The 16,649-nt window shown below is 35.8% G+C and overlaps 1 long non-coding RNA gene across 1 annotated transcript; it reads left to right on the top strand.

Moving 5' to 3' along the window:
* Positions 1-14,001: 14,001 nt before the first annotated feature.
* On the top strand, positions 14,002-15,633 carry LOC107761466 (uncharacterized). Its single transcript, XR_012699133.1, has 2 exons — positions 14,002-14,140; positions 15,083-15,633. It is a non-coding gene; the product is annotated as an uncharacterized LOC107761466 (long non-coding RNA).
* Positions 15,634-16,649: the final 1,016 nt, after the last annotated feature.

Genomic DNA, 16,649 nt, shown 5'->3' with positions numbered 1-16,649 from the left:
GTGCAAGAAACAAATGCAAAAAATGCTTGCTATAGATGTGGAGAAAAAAGGCGTTGGTCACGTACTTGCTGTACGCCAAAGCACCTGGTTGGGCTTTATCAAGCCTACCTAAAGAAGACAGAGAAAAATGCTGAAATAAATTTTATTTCTGAAGATAATTTAGACTTAATGCATTTGGATGTAGCTGATTACTTTGCACTCCCGGAAGGAGAAACAAGTCATGTGATCGATGATGAATCTGTAGAAATATAAATATTTTAATTTTTGTTGATTGTAGTAGATAGTATGGTTATGTAATTGTTGTACATAAATAAAAGTTGTGCTTTGATAATGATGTTTACTATCACATTTATTTTGTTTATGTTATTTTGTAGAATATGGATAATCCTCAAATTATGTTTGGATCAAAGACCAATCATAAAAATATTAATGTAATTGATAGTGGAACAACTCATGCCATATTCAAATATCAGAAATACTTTTCTTATTTGCATAAGGAAAAAGCAAATGTTTCAACAATTTCTGGTAATATAAGTTTGATTGAAGGCTCCGGAAGAGCCACTATATTTCTATCTAAGGGAACAAAACTTATTATAGACAATGCATTATTCTCCTCCAAGTCCCAAAGAAACTTGTTGAGTTTTATAGATATCCGCCGAAACAGGTATAATGTTGAGATGATAGATGAAATGAATGTGGAATATCTTTATATTACAAAGAATGTTTCTAGCCAGAAGTGCATTATAGAAAAGTTACCAATTTTATCTTCTAGCTTATACTATTCAAAGATTAGTACAATTGAAGCACACTCTATCGTAAACCAGAAGTTTACTGATTCAAATATTTTTGTGCTTTAGCATGGCCGTTTGGGCTGTCCTGGATCAATAATGATGAGACGAATCACTGAAAATTCAAGTGGGCATCCATTAAAGAACCTGAAGATTATTACAAATGGTGAATTTTCTTGTGATGATTGTTATCAAGGCAAAATGATCACTAGACCATCTCCAATGAAGGTTGACATTGAATCCCCTGCCTTTTTAGAACGTATACATGGGGATATATGTGGACCTATTCACCCACCAAGTGGGTTGTTTAGATATTTTATGGTCCTAATAGATGCATCTTCAAGATGGTCTCATGTGTGCCTACTATCATCTCGCAACCTGGCGTTTGCAAAGCTATTAGCCCAAATAATTCGATTAAGGGCACAATTCCTAGATTATCCTATAAAGGCTATTCGCCTTGATAATGCTGGAGAATTCTCATCTCAAGCTTTTGATGATTATTGTTTCAGTTGGGATAAAAGTTGAACATCCTGTAACTTATATTCATACTCAAAATGGCCTTCCAGAGTCATTTATTAAACGCATGCAATTAATAGCAAGACCACTACTTATGAAAATAAAATTATCCAATACTGTTTGGGGCCATGCTATCTTGCATGCAACATCACTTATCCGTCTCAGACCAACACATTATAATAAATATTCTCCTTCACAATTAGTTTTTGATCATGAACCAAATATTGCCCATCTACAAAATTTCAGATGTGTTGTATATGTGCCAGTAGCACCACCACAACGTAGTAAGATGGGCACACAGATAAGGTTAGGAATATACGTTGGGTTTGAATTGTAACGACCCGTCTTGTCGTTTTGAGTAATTACTCTCCTCTCTACTATTTGAAGTCTCGAATAGCTTCATATGATGTATTATGACTTGTATGCGAAATTTGAGGTCAATCGGACTGGATTTATTATATTTCGACATCGATTATTCAAGAATACGTGGTATTCCATTAGGAAAATGAGATCTAAATTCAGTTTTGATTGAAGCATTAGATCCGTATTGAAATTTTGGAGCCATAGCAAAAAGAATCGTCGAATTCGGACATCGTATGAGAGAGTTATGCCCATTTCCGTATCAGAAGAGATTTCCCGTCACCGCGAGCGCCCAGGGTAGCGTGGGGCGCTAACCCTGGCACTGAGATATTTAAGGGTACTGGAAATAGCGCCACAGGTAGCGGCCCACGCTACCTGTGACACTCGAAAATACCAGAGGCTCTATAAACAGGTTGTTTGGCCATTTTTGACATAAAAATAGTTGGGGAGCTCGATTTGGGCGATTTTTACGGGTAAACATTGGGGTAAGTATTTCTTATCCTATATTGATTATATTTTATGATTCCATACTCATTTACATCATGAATCCGTGAATTTATGGAAGCAAAATCAGATTTTTGTAAAATCTTCCAAAAAATATAAAATGAAGATTTGAAGGTCAATCCGATATCGTAATTTGATAAAATTAGTATGGGTGAACTCATAATTGAATGGGTTGTCGGATTTTATGAGTTTTATCGGATTCCGAGACATGGGCCCCACGTGCAATTTTTGAGTTAAATTTCGGATTTTGTTGGAAAATTTGTATTCTCATATGGAATTAATTCCTACGATTCATGTTGAGTATATTGAATAGTTTGTGACTAGATTTGGAGCTTTCGGACACGAATTCACGAGAAAAAGGTTTATTGGAATCCTGAAATTGGTTGCAAAACGAGGTAAGTGTCTTGCTTAACCTCGAGTGGGGAATTACCCCTTAGGCATCGAGTCTTATGTGCCATTTGTAAAATGTGAAAAAGCCGTGTATGCGAGGTGACGAGTACGTACTCGGCTTATATGTGTAAATTTTATTGAGTTAAAGTTTAGAGCATATTGTGTGGTAAATTGGATAATTATTGGTATATATTTAATCATCTATTTGTCGTGCCTAAATCCTTGTTGTTGTTGAATTTGTTGTTATATGACAATTTGATGTGATTGTTACTTGATTATTTATGTAATTCATGAATTTGTTGGTTTGATAATTATTGGAATTTAATTTCATTATGGATTTTTCCTCTGCAAATAATTAATTAAATGAGCTTAAGAAGAGGTATTTATATAATTATTAAAAATTTGAATTTAATGAAGACTTCACTTTATGTTGAGTACTTTCTATCTCTATTGATTGTTTTTGGATGTTGTATACATTGTGTGGAGCTTTTGGTTATTTGTTGTGAAATTAATTGACTTGGTTGTAGCTTTGGAATTTGGTTGTGGCCATTGGAAAAATTGTGATATGAACTGATTTGTTTATGTTGTGATAATTTTCCGTGTAAATTGTTGTGTTGTGTGAGTTATTTTTTTGGGGAGATAAGGGTGGCATTTCACCGTTGATATTATTTGGTTATAAGGGTGGCATTTCACTGTTATTGTATTTTGTTGGAATATTGTCTGGGCGGAGCGATAAGGGTGGCTATAGGAGCGATAATGGTGACAATAGGAGCTATAAGGGTGGCTATTGATATTGTTTGGGCGGAGCGATAAGGGTGGCTATAAGAGTGATAAGGGTGGCAATAAGAGCGATAAGGGTGGCTATTGTCAGGGACGATATGTGATGATGTGGGGTTGTGGTGTTGATGATTTTTATGTAATGTTGTGATTTTTCTTGTGTTTATTTTTATGTCTTGTGCAATTGGTCTTTTTGATAGTAAATTGATAACAATCTGTGTTATGTTGAAATTGAGAACCTATGGCTATTGCCAGGCAGATTATAAAGTGAAATATGGGCACCAGTTGCCGTGAGTAAATAATGATGATATTTGGCACGTGAATTGTCCGTGCAGTTGTGATATGAAATGTGGGCACGCGGTGCTGTGATGAAGTGGTAATGATATTTGGCACGTGAATTGTCCGTACAGTTGTGATATGAAATGTGGGCACAAGGTGCTGTGATGAAGTGGTAATGATATTTGGCACGCGAATTGTCCGTGCAGTTGTGAGATGAAATGAGGGCACGAGGTGCCGGGGAAATATGATGATTTAATTATGGGCACGAGGTGCCGTGGAAATATGAAAATGGGTTGAGACCCGTGTTTACAAAAAATATGAAAATGGGCTGAGACCCGTATTTTTATGATTATGATGACTTTTTAATTGAAAGAATTATATTCAAAATATTTATTTGGAAGGATTTTTATTTAGAAAGTATTATATGAAAGAATTATATGTGAAAGACATTTATTTGAAAGACTTTATTTAATTGGGTGTAATTGTGTTTATTAATTATTGAGTGATATTAATTGTATTCTTGTTGTCTGTTGTGCAAATAACTGGTTGCTTTATCCTGCCCTTATTATTATTTGTTTCTTATTATTTTGTATATTATATTGCACAAATTATTAGGCTAGTGAGTGTCTTGACTGTACTTAGTCTCTACTCCATGGAGGTTAGTCTTGATACTTACTAGGTACCGACCATGACGTACTCATACTACACTTCTACACATTTTGTGCAGAGCCAGGTATTGAAGATAACGGACATGAGCAGAGTTAAAGCGGGATCGTAAGGATTCAAGGTAGAGCTGCTGGGTCGTCGCAGTCCCTTGGAGTCTTTTCATTTCATTGTACTGTTAACTTGTAATCAAAGAGTATTGTATATTCGGTCCTCGTGATCATTCTATGTATTCAGGTAGAGTTCGTGACTCAGTACTACCAGTCTTGGGAGGTTGTATATTCATATTTGTTCCGCTGTCAGTTTTGATTATTTATTATTAAAAAAAATTGGCTTCAAAAGGTAATTAAAGTCGGCTTACCTAGTCTTAGAGATTAGGTGCCATCACGACGCCTGTGGTGGGATTTTGGGTCGTGACAAGTTGGTATCAGAGCTCTAGGTTCATAGGTTCTACGAGTCACGAACGAGTCTAGTAGAGTCTTGCGGATCGGTACGAAGACGTCTGTACTTATCTTCGAGAGGCTACAGAACTGTTAGGAAATTTCCATTTCTTTCATTCCTATCGTGCGAAATTTGTTGAATTTGGAATTTGAAACTTTGTATCTCCATTCTCTCACAGATGGTGAGGACACGTACTGCTGGGTTAGCTGAGCAGGCATCCGCACATACTGCTAGGGCTACAAGAGGCCGGAGCCGAGGTAGAGGCCGAGGTAGAGGCCGAGGAAGGGCACGTGCTACAACTAGAACACCTATAAAAACAACAGTTGGGGAGCCACCAGTAGCTCCAGTTGGGGGACAGGTGCCAGAAACACCTGTTGTTACCCCCGGATTTCAGTAGACTTTGGCACAGTTCCTGAGTATATTTGGTACATTACTCAGGCGGGATTTACCTCTGTTGCACCAAACATTCCGCAGATTGGGGGAGTAGCTCAGACTCCTATCACAACTCCAGAGCAGCAGGTTCACGTTGGTCAGGTTCCGGGTGTAGTACCGGTACAACCTGTTATTCCGATTCGGCGTGAGGTCATGCCCGAGGCATCAGAAGAAGAACAAAGGAGACTTGAAAGGTTTAAGAAATACGATCCACCAACTTTCAGTGGCACAACTACAGAGGATGCCCAAGAATTTCTAGAAAATTATCACCGTATTCTCCGCACCATGGGTATTGTGGAGGTGAGCGGAGTTGCCTTTACTACATTTCAACTGTCAGGCGCAGCGTATCGGTGGTGGAAAATCTATGAAGATGGTAGACCAGCCGATGCCACACCACCAACTTGGGCTCGATTTTCGAAAATGTTCTTGAAAGAGTTTGTTCCCCAGACTCTCAGAGATGCGTGGCGCGCAGAGTTTGAACGGTTGCGTCAGGGCACTATGACAGTGTCAGAATATGCTATAAGGTTCAATGAGTTAGCCCGTCATGCACCTATCTTGGTTTCTACAATCAAAGAGCGGACCCGTAGATTCATTAAGGGGCTCGAATATGAAATTCAAATATGTATGGCTCGAGAGTTGCAAACTGATCCTCCATTTCAACAAGTAGTGGAGATTGCAAGGAAGATTGAGGGTGTTTTAGGCGAGGAAAGGGAGTCTAAGAAGGCCAAAATGTCTCGAAGATCTGGAGGGTTCAGTGGATTTTACTCTTCAGCTAGAACCCATTATAGCGGAGGCTCGAGCAGCCGGTCAGCTCAGTCCGCACATCAGATTACTCGGGGTGCTCCAGTTTACAGTGCACCACCGACACGAGATTCTTACAGTGATTATTCCAGTTATCCGGCACAGATTCAGTACGAGCAGCCGCAACCTCAGAGGGGTTGTTATGAGTATGGTGATACTCGGCACATTATGAGAAATTGTCCCAGACTTGGGAGGGGTGGATTTCATCAGAACACTTAGGCTATGGGCCCCAATAAAGTTACTACCCCACGTGCACAGCCAGTTAGAGGTGGAGGACAGACGGGTAGAGGGGGCCTAAGAGGTGGAGGCCCAACCTGTTGATATAATTGCAATAATTTGGCTGAGGTCGATACACCAGATGGTGTTGTTAAAAGTACGATCCCTATTTTTCATTAAGGGATAATTCTCCTTAATTCGATTCAGTTCTAGATATCGAGACGAGTCCTCCTATTATGCTCCACTTTTGGGCGACCATCGTAATTTTGTGAACCACTTATGTGTTTATCCCTGTTGGGAGATTTTATGGTGTTAGCCCGCGTGTATCAATTTTGTTTTGCACATTATTGTGGGATATGAGTCCAAACGTGACTTTTTATTACTCACCACAGTGGTTTTGATGTGATTTCGGAATAATTGATTTCAATTTTATGAATTTTATGCCCTATTGGAATGAGGGGTTCATTATGTGTTGTGAAAACTGTTTACAAAATATATTGAAAAGTGGAAAGAAAGAAAATTGAAAAATTCAGTTGGCACAATGTGCAAAGTACTTGTGATTCGGAGTAGAGGACGAGATCCTCACATTTTTTTTATGATGTGAAATATTTAAACTGGACTACGAGCCGTGATGGAAGTTATATAAGGACGAGGTCCTTGTGGTGAAATTTTATGAGTTTAAATTCTCCCTTTGTGAAGTTAAATTTGTACTATGGTACTAATAGGGAGTTATGCCTGATAGGCTTATGTGATAATTCTTTTATGTGTTTCTATGCCATAATTGTGCTGTAATAATTGAGCTTTAGCCTACGAGGTGAGTGCCCAGATGGCTTTAAATATGACTCGTTAAGTCGGGTGAATAGTTATGAGGTCTTCATGCCTCACATTCTGTTGTCAGTATTGTAAAAATTTGAAACGAGGTGTTGGTTAATATGAGAATAATTGATGCTGCTGGAATTAATTATGAACAACTTTTAAGACCAGAGATGTGGTGAGGAGCATACATATGATGTGCTTCATGTCCTGATATCATTATGTTAATACAATGCTTGTAATGCTGAGATTAGTGTTATGGATATATACCTTGTGGTGTTTTGTTGGGTTGTGGAGGTGCTGTTAGGAGTTATTTTGGTGTTACTCTGGCAGGTGAATAGGCCCAATTACAAGGGAGACTCTGCCGAAATTTCTGAAAAATTTGGGAGATAGTAAAATTTGGGGGATTGAGATGTGCGAAAGAAGAGATAAGTTATGTTATATGTTTGAGGGCGGACTCTACTTCTCATTCAAGGGTGAAGAATCTTAAGTGGGGGAGAATGTAACACCTCGGAAAATTTAGAAGTACTTAAGCTTTATTAAGAAAGTTGATGTGTGTATAGGCAAGAGTTGCTATATCCAGTTGAGACTAATACCGTGCGTTGATGTGAAAATCGGACTTTTGAAAATGTTTGGAGTGTAATAAATTTGGTCTTAAATTTTACAAATATGGGTAAAAGGAATAATCTCAATTGAGATGGTGTTGTCGGGCTTATGTTGAATAGGGTGACGTGGGATCACCTCCGGGTATGTGCGTGGTAAGATGTAATAGTGATTTGATGGCTTGGAAAATAACTCTTGACACATTCGAGGACGAACGCATGTTTAAGTGGGGGAGAATGTAACGACCCGTCTTGTCATTTTGATTAATTACTCTCCTCTCTACTATTTGAAGTCTCGAATAGCTTCATATGATGTATTATGACTTGTATGTGAAATTTGAGGTCAATCGGACTGGATTTGTTATATTTCGACATCGATTATTCAAGAATACGTGGTATCCCATTAAGAAAATGCGATCCAAATTCAGTTTTGATTGAAGCATTAGATCCATTTTGAAATTTTGGAGCCATAGAAAAAAGAATCGTCTAATTCAGACATCGTATGAGAGAGTTATGCCCATTTCCGTATCGAAAGAGATTTTCCGTCGCCGCGAACGCCCAGTGTAGCGTGGGGTGCTAGCCCTGGCGCAGGGATATTTAAGGGTACTGGAAATAGCGCCACAGGCAGCGCCCCACGCTACCTGTGACGCTCGAAAATACCAGAGGCTCTATAAACGGGTTGTTTGGCCATTTTTGACATAAAAATAGTTGGGGAGCTCGGTTTGGGCGATTTTCACGGGTAAACATTGGGGTAAGTATTCCTTATCCTATATTGATTATATTTTATGATTCCATACTCATTTACATCATGAATCCGTGAATTTATGGAAGCAAAATCAGATTTTTGTAAAATCTTCCAAAAAATATAAAATGAAGATTTGAAGGTCAATCCGATATCGTAATTTGATAAAATTAGTATAGGTGAACTCATAATTGAATGGGTTGTCGGATTTTATGAGTTTTATCGGATTCCGAGACATGGGCCCCACGTGCAATTTTTGAGTTAAATTTCGGATTTTGTTGGAAAATTTGTATTCTCATATGGAATTAATTCCTACGATTCATGTTGAGTATATTGAATAGTTTGTGACTAGATTTGGAGCTTTCGGACACGAATTCACGAGAAAAAGGTTTATTGGAATCCTGAAATTGGTTGCAAAACGAGGTAAGTGTCTTGCTTAACCTCGAGTGGGGAATTACCCCTTAGGCATCGAGTCTTATGTGCCATTTGTAAAATGTGAAAAAGCCGTGTATGCGAGGTGACGAGTACGTACTCGGCTTATATGTGTAAATTTTATTGAGTTAAAGTTTAGAGCATATTGTGTGGTAAATTGGATAATTATTGGTATATATTTAATCATCTATTTGTCGTGCCTAAATCCTTGTTGTTGTTGAATTTGTTGTTATATGACAATTTGATGTGATTGTTACTTGATTATTTATGTAATTCATGAATTTGTTGGTTTGATAATTATTGGAATTTAATTTCATTATGGATTTTTCCTCTGCAAATAATTAATTAAATGAGCTTAAGAAGAGGTATTTATATAATTATTAAAAATTTGAATTTAATGAAGACTTCACTTTATGTTGAGTACTTTCTATCTCTATTGATTGTTTTTGGATGTTGTATACATTGTGTGGAGCTTTTGGTTATTTGTTGTGAAATTAATTGACTTGGTTGTAGCTTTGGAATTTGGTTGTGGCCATTGGAAAAATTGTGATATGAACTGATTTGTTTATGTTGTGATAATTTTCCGTGTAAATTGTTGTGTTGTGTGAGTTATTTTTTTGGGGAGATAAGGGTGGCATTTCACCGTTGATATTATTTGGTTATAAGGGTGGCATTTCACTGTTATTGTATTTTGTTGGAATATTGTCTGGGCGGAGCGATAAGGGTGGCTATAGGAGCGATAATGGTGACAATAGGAGCTATAAGGGTGGCTATTGATATTGTTTGGGCGGAGCGATAAGGGTGGCTATAAGAGTGATAAGGGTGGCAATAAGAGCGATAAGGGTGGCTATTGTCAGGGACGATATGTGATGATGTGGGGTTGTGGTGTTGATGATTTTTATGTAATGTTGTGATTTTTCTTGTGTTTATTTTTATGTCTTGTGCAATTGGTCTTTTTGATAGTAAATTGATAACAATCTGTGTTATGTTGAAATTGAGAACCTATGGCTATTGCCAGGCAGATTATAAAGTGAAATATGGGCACCAGTTGCCGTGAGTAAATAATGATGATATTTGGCACGTGAATTGTCCGTGCAGTTGTGATATGAAATGTGGGCACGCGGTGCTGTGATGAAGTGGTAATGATATTTGGCACGTGAATTGTCCGTACAGTTGTGATATGAAATGTGGGCACAAGGTGCTGTGATGAAGTGGTAATGATATTTGGCACGCGAATTGTCCGTGCAGTTGTGAGATGAAATGAGGCACGAGGTGCCGGGGAAATATGATGATTTAATTATGGGCACGAGGTGCCGTGGAAATATGAAAATGGGTTGAGACCCGTGTTTACAAAAAATATGAAAATGGGCTGAGACCCGTATTTTTATGATTATGATGACTTTTTAATTGAAAGAATTATATTCAAAATATTTATTTGGAAGGATTTTTATTTAGAAAGTATTATATGAAAGAATTATATGTGAAAGACATTTATTTGAAAGACTTTATTTAATTGGGTGTAATTATGTTTATTAATTGTTGAGTGATATTAATTGTATTCTTGTTGTCTGTTGTGCAAATATTTGGTTGCTTTATCCTGCCCTTATTATTATTATTATTTATTTCCTATTATTTTGTATATTATATTGCACAAATTATTAGGCTAGTGAGTGTCTTGACTGTACTTAGTCTCTACTCCATGGAGGTTAGTCTTGATACTTACTAGGTACCGACCATGACGTACTCATACTACACTTCTACACATTTTGTGCAGAGCCAGGTATTGAAGATAACGGACATGAGCAGAGTTAAAGCGGGATCGTAAGGATTCAAGGTAGAGCTGCTGGGTCGTCGCAGTCCCTTGGAGTCTTTTCATTTCATTGTATTGTTAACTCGTAATCAAACAGTATTGTATATTCGGTCCTCGTGATCATTCCATGTATTCAGTTAGAGTTCGTGATTCAGTACTACCAGTCTTGGGAGGTTGTATATTCATATTTGTTCCGCTGTCAGTTTTGATTATTTATTAAAAAAAAAAATAGCTTCAAAAGATAATTGAAATCGGCTTACCTAGTCTTAGAGATTATGTGCCATCACGACGCCTGTGGTGGGATTTTGGGCCGTGACATGAATCATCCTTTATTATTTGCTATCTTGAACCATTGATATGATATTTATTTACTTCTCGATTTGCAGATTGTCGGTTTGATGAAATAAATTTCCCACAATTAGGGGGAGAGAAAAAGGAAATCAAAAGAGAAATTATGTGGAAAGTTTCATCATTATCTCATTTTGATCCACGTACCCCTATATGTAATCAAGAGGTCCAGAAGATCATCCATTTACAAAATATAGCAAATCAAATGGCAAACGCATTTACTGATTTGAAGAGGATAACTAAGTCACATATCCCTGCAGAGTATGTGCCTATCTGAATTGATGTCCCAGCAGGACCATATACTAGCATGAGAGCTAGTGAACCTAAAGCACTCCTGAAGCGTGGTAGGCCTTTGGGTTCTAAGGATCGAAATCCTCGAAAAGGAAAATCGACAAATGGTCAAAATGATACTATGAAGGGATCTCCTGAAGAGACCCAAGATCTGATTAGTTCAGAGATTCCTGAAGAAATCAATGAACCCGAGACTCAAGTGAGTGAGAATCTTTTAATAAGTTCTACTAGTGATGAGATTAATTTAAATCGATCAAAAATAGTGGTGGATAATATTTTTGCATATAATGTTGTACTTAACATTATGCAAGATAGCGAGGATCTTGAACCCCGATCTATTGCAGAACGTCGACAAAGATCTGATTGGCCAAAATGGCAAGAGGCAATTCAATCACAATTGAACGCACTTGCTAAAAGAGACGTCTTTGGACCAGTAGTCCAAACACCTGCTGGTATAAAATCAATTGGTCATAAATGAGTTTTTGTGCGAAAAAGGAATGACGAAAATGAAATTGAAAGATACAAAGCACGCCTTGTCGCACAAGGATTCTCACAACGACCTGGAGTCGACTTTGATAAAACATATTCACCAGTTATGGATGCCATAACATTTCGATATCTCATCAGTTTAGCACTACATGAAAAGCTTGAAATACATCTAATAGATGTAGTTACAACTTATTTGTATGGTTCACTTGATAATGAAATTCATATGAAAATCCCTGAAGGATTTAAAATGCCTGAAGCATATTCAAAATCTCGAGAAATGTATTCAATCAGATTACAAGATCTTTGTATGGTTTAAAGCAATTTGGGCGCATGTGGTATAATTGCCTTAGTGAATATTTGCTGATAGAGGGTTATATAAATGATATTATTTGTCCATGTATTTTTATAAAGAAAATGACATCAGAATTTGTTATACTTGCTGTTTATGTTGATGACATAAATCTTGTTGGAACTCCAGAAGAGCTCGAAAAGAAAACTGAATATCTTAAGAAAGAATTTGAGATGAAAGATCTTGGAAAGACAAAACTTTATCTTGGTCTGCAAATTGAACATTTAGCAGACGGGATCTTTATCCATCAATCTGCTTATACAAAAAAGGTCTTAAAACGCTTTTACATGGACAAAGCGCACCCATTGAGTACACCAATGGTTGTTCGGTCACTTGAAGTGAATAAGGATTTGTTCCAACCTCCAGAAGAGGATGAGGAACTCTTTGGTCCCGAAATACCTTATCTTAGTGCAATTGGTGCACTTATGCATCTTGCTAATGCTACAAGGCCTGACATAGCATTTTCTGTTAATTTACTAGCAAGATATAGCTCTTCTCCTACACGGAGACATTGGAACTGGATTAAGTATATGTTGCGATATTTAAAGGGAACTCTTGATATGAGTTTATTTTATTCTGACAAAGGTAGTGGAGATCTTGTTGGTTATGCAGATGCAAGTTATTTATCTGATCCACATAAAGCTCGATCTCAAATCGGGTACGTGTTTACATATGGAGGTACTGTCATATCATGGTGCTCCACAAAGCAATCTATTGTTGTTACTTTTTCAAATCATACCGAGATAATAGCTATTCATGAAACAAGTAGGGAATGCATATGGTTGAGATCAATGATTCATTTTATTCAAGGAAAATGTGATTTGGAATGTGATAAAAGATCCACAATTTTATATGAAGACAATGTTGCATGCATAGCCCAACTAAAGGGAGGATTTATAAAAGGAGCTAGAACGAAGTACATTTCACCAAAATTATTCTACACACATGATCTTCAGAAAAATGGTGACATTGATGTACAACAAATCTGTTCAAGTGACAATCCGACAGATTTATTCACTAAATCTTTGCCAGCTTCAACTTTTGAGAAGATGATACAAGATTGAAATGCGGAGACTCAAATATTTGAAACAAGATTTTTATCAGGGGAGTAAAATATGCGCTATACTCTTTTTCCCATATGGTTTTCCTTATAAGATTTTTAATGAGACAACTAGTTATGCGTATTATTAAATATGTGTACTCTTTTTCCTTCACTAGGATTTTTTTTCTCACGGAGTTTTTCCTCGTAAGGTTTTAATGAGGCACATTATCTTTTAATGAACATCCAAGGGGGAGTGTTATAAATATATTATATTATGGATGTTCATTTAGTGTTCCGTTATAAATAAGCTTCCTGAAGAAACTTATCCATATGGGACTTAACCGTAAATATGTTTATCTATTTAGTACTCTATTGGAAATAAGTTTTATGAAGAAACTTATCCTTTCGGTACTCCGTTATGGATAAATATTATCACTGGTAGAAGATTATCTATATATGGTACAATGAGCTTATCATTTCGGTACTCCGTTATGGATAAATATTACCTCGGTAGAAGATTATCTATATATGGTACAATAACAACTTACAAGCAACTTACACAGCAACTTGCAGTAGCAGCTTATACAACATCATCTTTTTTTCTATAAATAGAGGAGATTTCAGTTCATTATGTACCTTAGATTGAAATTGAATAATATATCAGTTTCTTTCTATACTTATCTTTATTTTATAACAATTTGAAGAATATATTCCCTTTAATAAGTTTATTTGTTCGGTATAGATTTAATTAATCGTTAGATATTTTAAAGTAAAAGAAAAGAAATTGTTGCAGTCATTTTTTGGGGCGATTGAAGTGACAAGGAAGAAACTTCGTCCAACAGCATACACGTAGAAAGTTGCTAGCATCGTGTGTTTGTACTTTGTCTGCATATCACTTTTGTTTGTCTTTTTATTCCTCCTTTTCTGTCTGCTAAATGCATATATCACTTTCCACTCCTCATTTCTCTCTGCAAAGTTTCAGCCTTTGCCTCCAAGCTTCTCAAACTCTCCCTCCTCTCTGTTTATGTGCGTTTTGGCTTTGTAGTTTTGCTAAGGTATGTATTCATTTCTTCTTTGTCTATGGAAATTATAGAAATTTATGTGGTTAGATATTATTTTATTAAGGATGAAAAGATAAATTTAAAGTTAAATTATATGTATCATTCTTTATTAGATTGATTAAAAAGTAAAGAGCGTCACATAAATTGCAATAAAAAAAATAATTTACAATTGTCGTGACTAGGGCTAGTCTTGACATATGAGGTTTTGGCTTGGGTTTTGGGGGGTGGGAAAGAAAGAATCTTTTTTTGTTTTATTTTTTTCCTTATATCTTAGATTAAGATATATTGGAGATATGGAGAGAAATATCACATGAACTGTGTAAAGTAAACATGTTAATGATTTTAATACTTCCTTTTTCCCAATTTATGCGGTAACATCTGGATTTCAAGGTGAAACTTACTAAATTTATATATATGGATTCAGACATAATTCTTTTAGTTTTTAAAAATAAAATATACATATTTAAAAATTACTTATAAATTACTATAAGTCACAATAATTAATAATTTAAAATATATAAAAAAATATTTAAAAATTATGGTCAAAGAAAAACTTAATTGACTCAGCTCGAAATCCAAACGGTGTCACATAAATTAGATTGGGTCAATGGTACTTATAACATCTCTCAATTAACAATGTTCTCATCTTCAATAGGAAGGGGAGTCTTGACGTAACTGGTAAAATTGTTATTATGTGACCAGGAGGTCACGGGTTCGAGCCGTAAAAATAGTCTCTTGCATAAATACAAAATAAGATTGCGTACAATAGACCTCTATGGTCCAGTCATTCTACAATAGACCTCTATGGTCCAGTCATTCTACGGACTCTGCACATGGAAGGAACTTAATGTACCGGGCTACCCTCCCATCTTCAATAAAAAAGCAATAAATTAATAGCACTTGTTTCTTGAAAATTATGTTTTCGTGTCAATGCAGGAGGAGAGAAATCGCACCACTACTTAAAGAGAGAGAAGCAGAAATTGCAATAATAGAAGAAGAAGATGCATGTAATAGTGATATCGTTGCCTTTGGTCATATTGGTATTGATCGTAGCCATTGCTTGTTTCCTGTTTGGAAGATCTCGGGGCCGCTGGTGATTGTTTGGCACAGAAAGTCAAAGAATCACTGTTTAAGATTGATTGTTGGACCATTTAGCAACATGGGCGGAGTTAGGGCTGCGGAAGACGGTTCAGATAGTCAGAAAATTACACTATATATATAAGATCAAAAAGAATTTTATATATATGTATTAGCTGTTGAATTCTCTTGATTTCGTCTCGTGTTTACTTTTAAAAAAAAAAATATTTAGTGAAAATTCTGACTCCGTTAATACAGTCGCCCTTTCCTCCCAAAAGACAAATAGATACAGGGAGGAAAAATGAAACCTTTTGCTCAAAGTGTATAATCTATCCTAGAGGTTAATTCTATCTAGTTGTACCCTATTTTTTGATAGTGTATTTATAAGAATGAAACTAGTAATTGTGGTGTCTTGTGTAATGCACAAGTGTATTTTCCTCGAACGTAAGGTGAAAGAGAGATTCGACTATATATCGTTATATGTTAAACTGTTTGTACTCTATCCCAGTTTAAAGTCAATTTTGAGTCTTTTCCCATCCATTGCAAAATATATATATATCGCGTGTTTGGAAGCTATTACTGAAGGGTATATTTAAACCAATCATGTAACGATATGAAGTATTCAATTATTGACACATAGTATATTTGGGTCTTTCTCAAAGTTTAGTAGCATATTTGAATATTTTTTCTACTTTTATAGTGTTAGAGATTCTAGTTGTAGTCAAATTAAACACATAATTTTGTGACAATAAAATATAAATTCCATATTTCTGAGAAACAATGCAATCATTCCCCCAAAATGTTTAGAAAATAATATCAACAATTATCACCACAAATAAGTACAAGATTTTTTATGGCTAAAAATTGCGCAATTTAACTATAAATTCTAATTATCATTATTCAAGAACCAATTTGTGGTTACTAACCTTTTTTCTGAATGTAATTTTAACAACTTGAGACAAATATTTTTATTTTTGTCACAAATCGTACACAAGGTCAACGATAAAATAATGTGTGATCAGCAATTTCATTTTTGTAGCTAAATATTGTTCTGTAAATAGTGTTTAATATTTTTTTGGTGGGAAATCGTATTAGAAAAAGTTTGTTATTAAATTTTGAATATCATCCCTAAATAGTACATCCAAATATGAAATCTAATATTTATCACAAAAATGAGTGATTTGTGACGAATGTTTAGTTGTAGCTAGACACTATATTTTAAGACAAAACTTCATCGTGGCTAAACTACGTATTATATAGGGACAACAGAATGATCGTCACAAATTATCTACCTTATTAGTGACAAAAACTATGGTCACAAATAAGTACAATATTTTGTAGCTGAAATTCGCATTATTAGGTACAAATTTTTAATTGTTGCTATTTTAACATTTTTTTTTGTGACGAAACTTTTTCGTATCTAAAT

Source organism: Nicotiana tabacum, chromosome 2 (assembly GCF_000715075.1).
Source record: "Nicotiana tabacum cultivar K326 chromosome 2, ASM71507v2, whole genome shotgun sequence".
In the NCBI taxonomy this organism is placed as follows: Eukaryota; Viridiplantae; Streptophyta; class Magnoliopsida; order Solanales; family Solanaceae; genus Nicotiana; species Nicotiana tabacum.
Note: the sequence above shows the minus strand (reverse complement) of the source record. Positions and strands in the feature narration are given on the sequence as shown.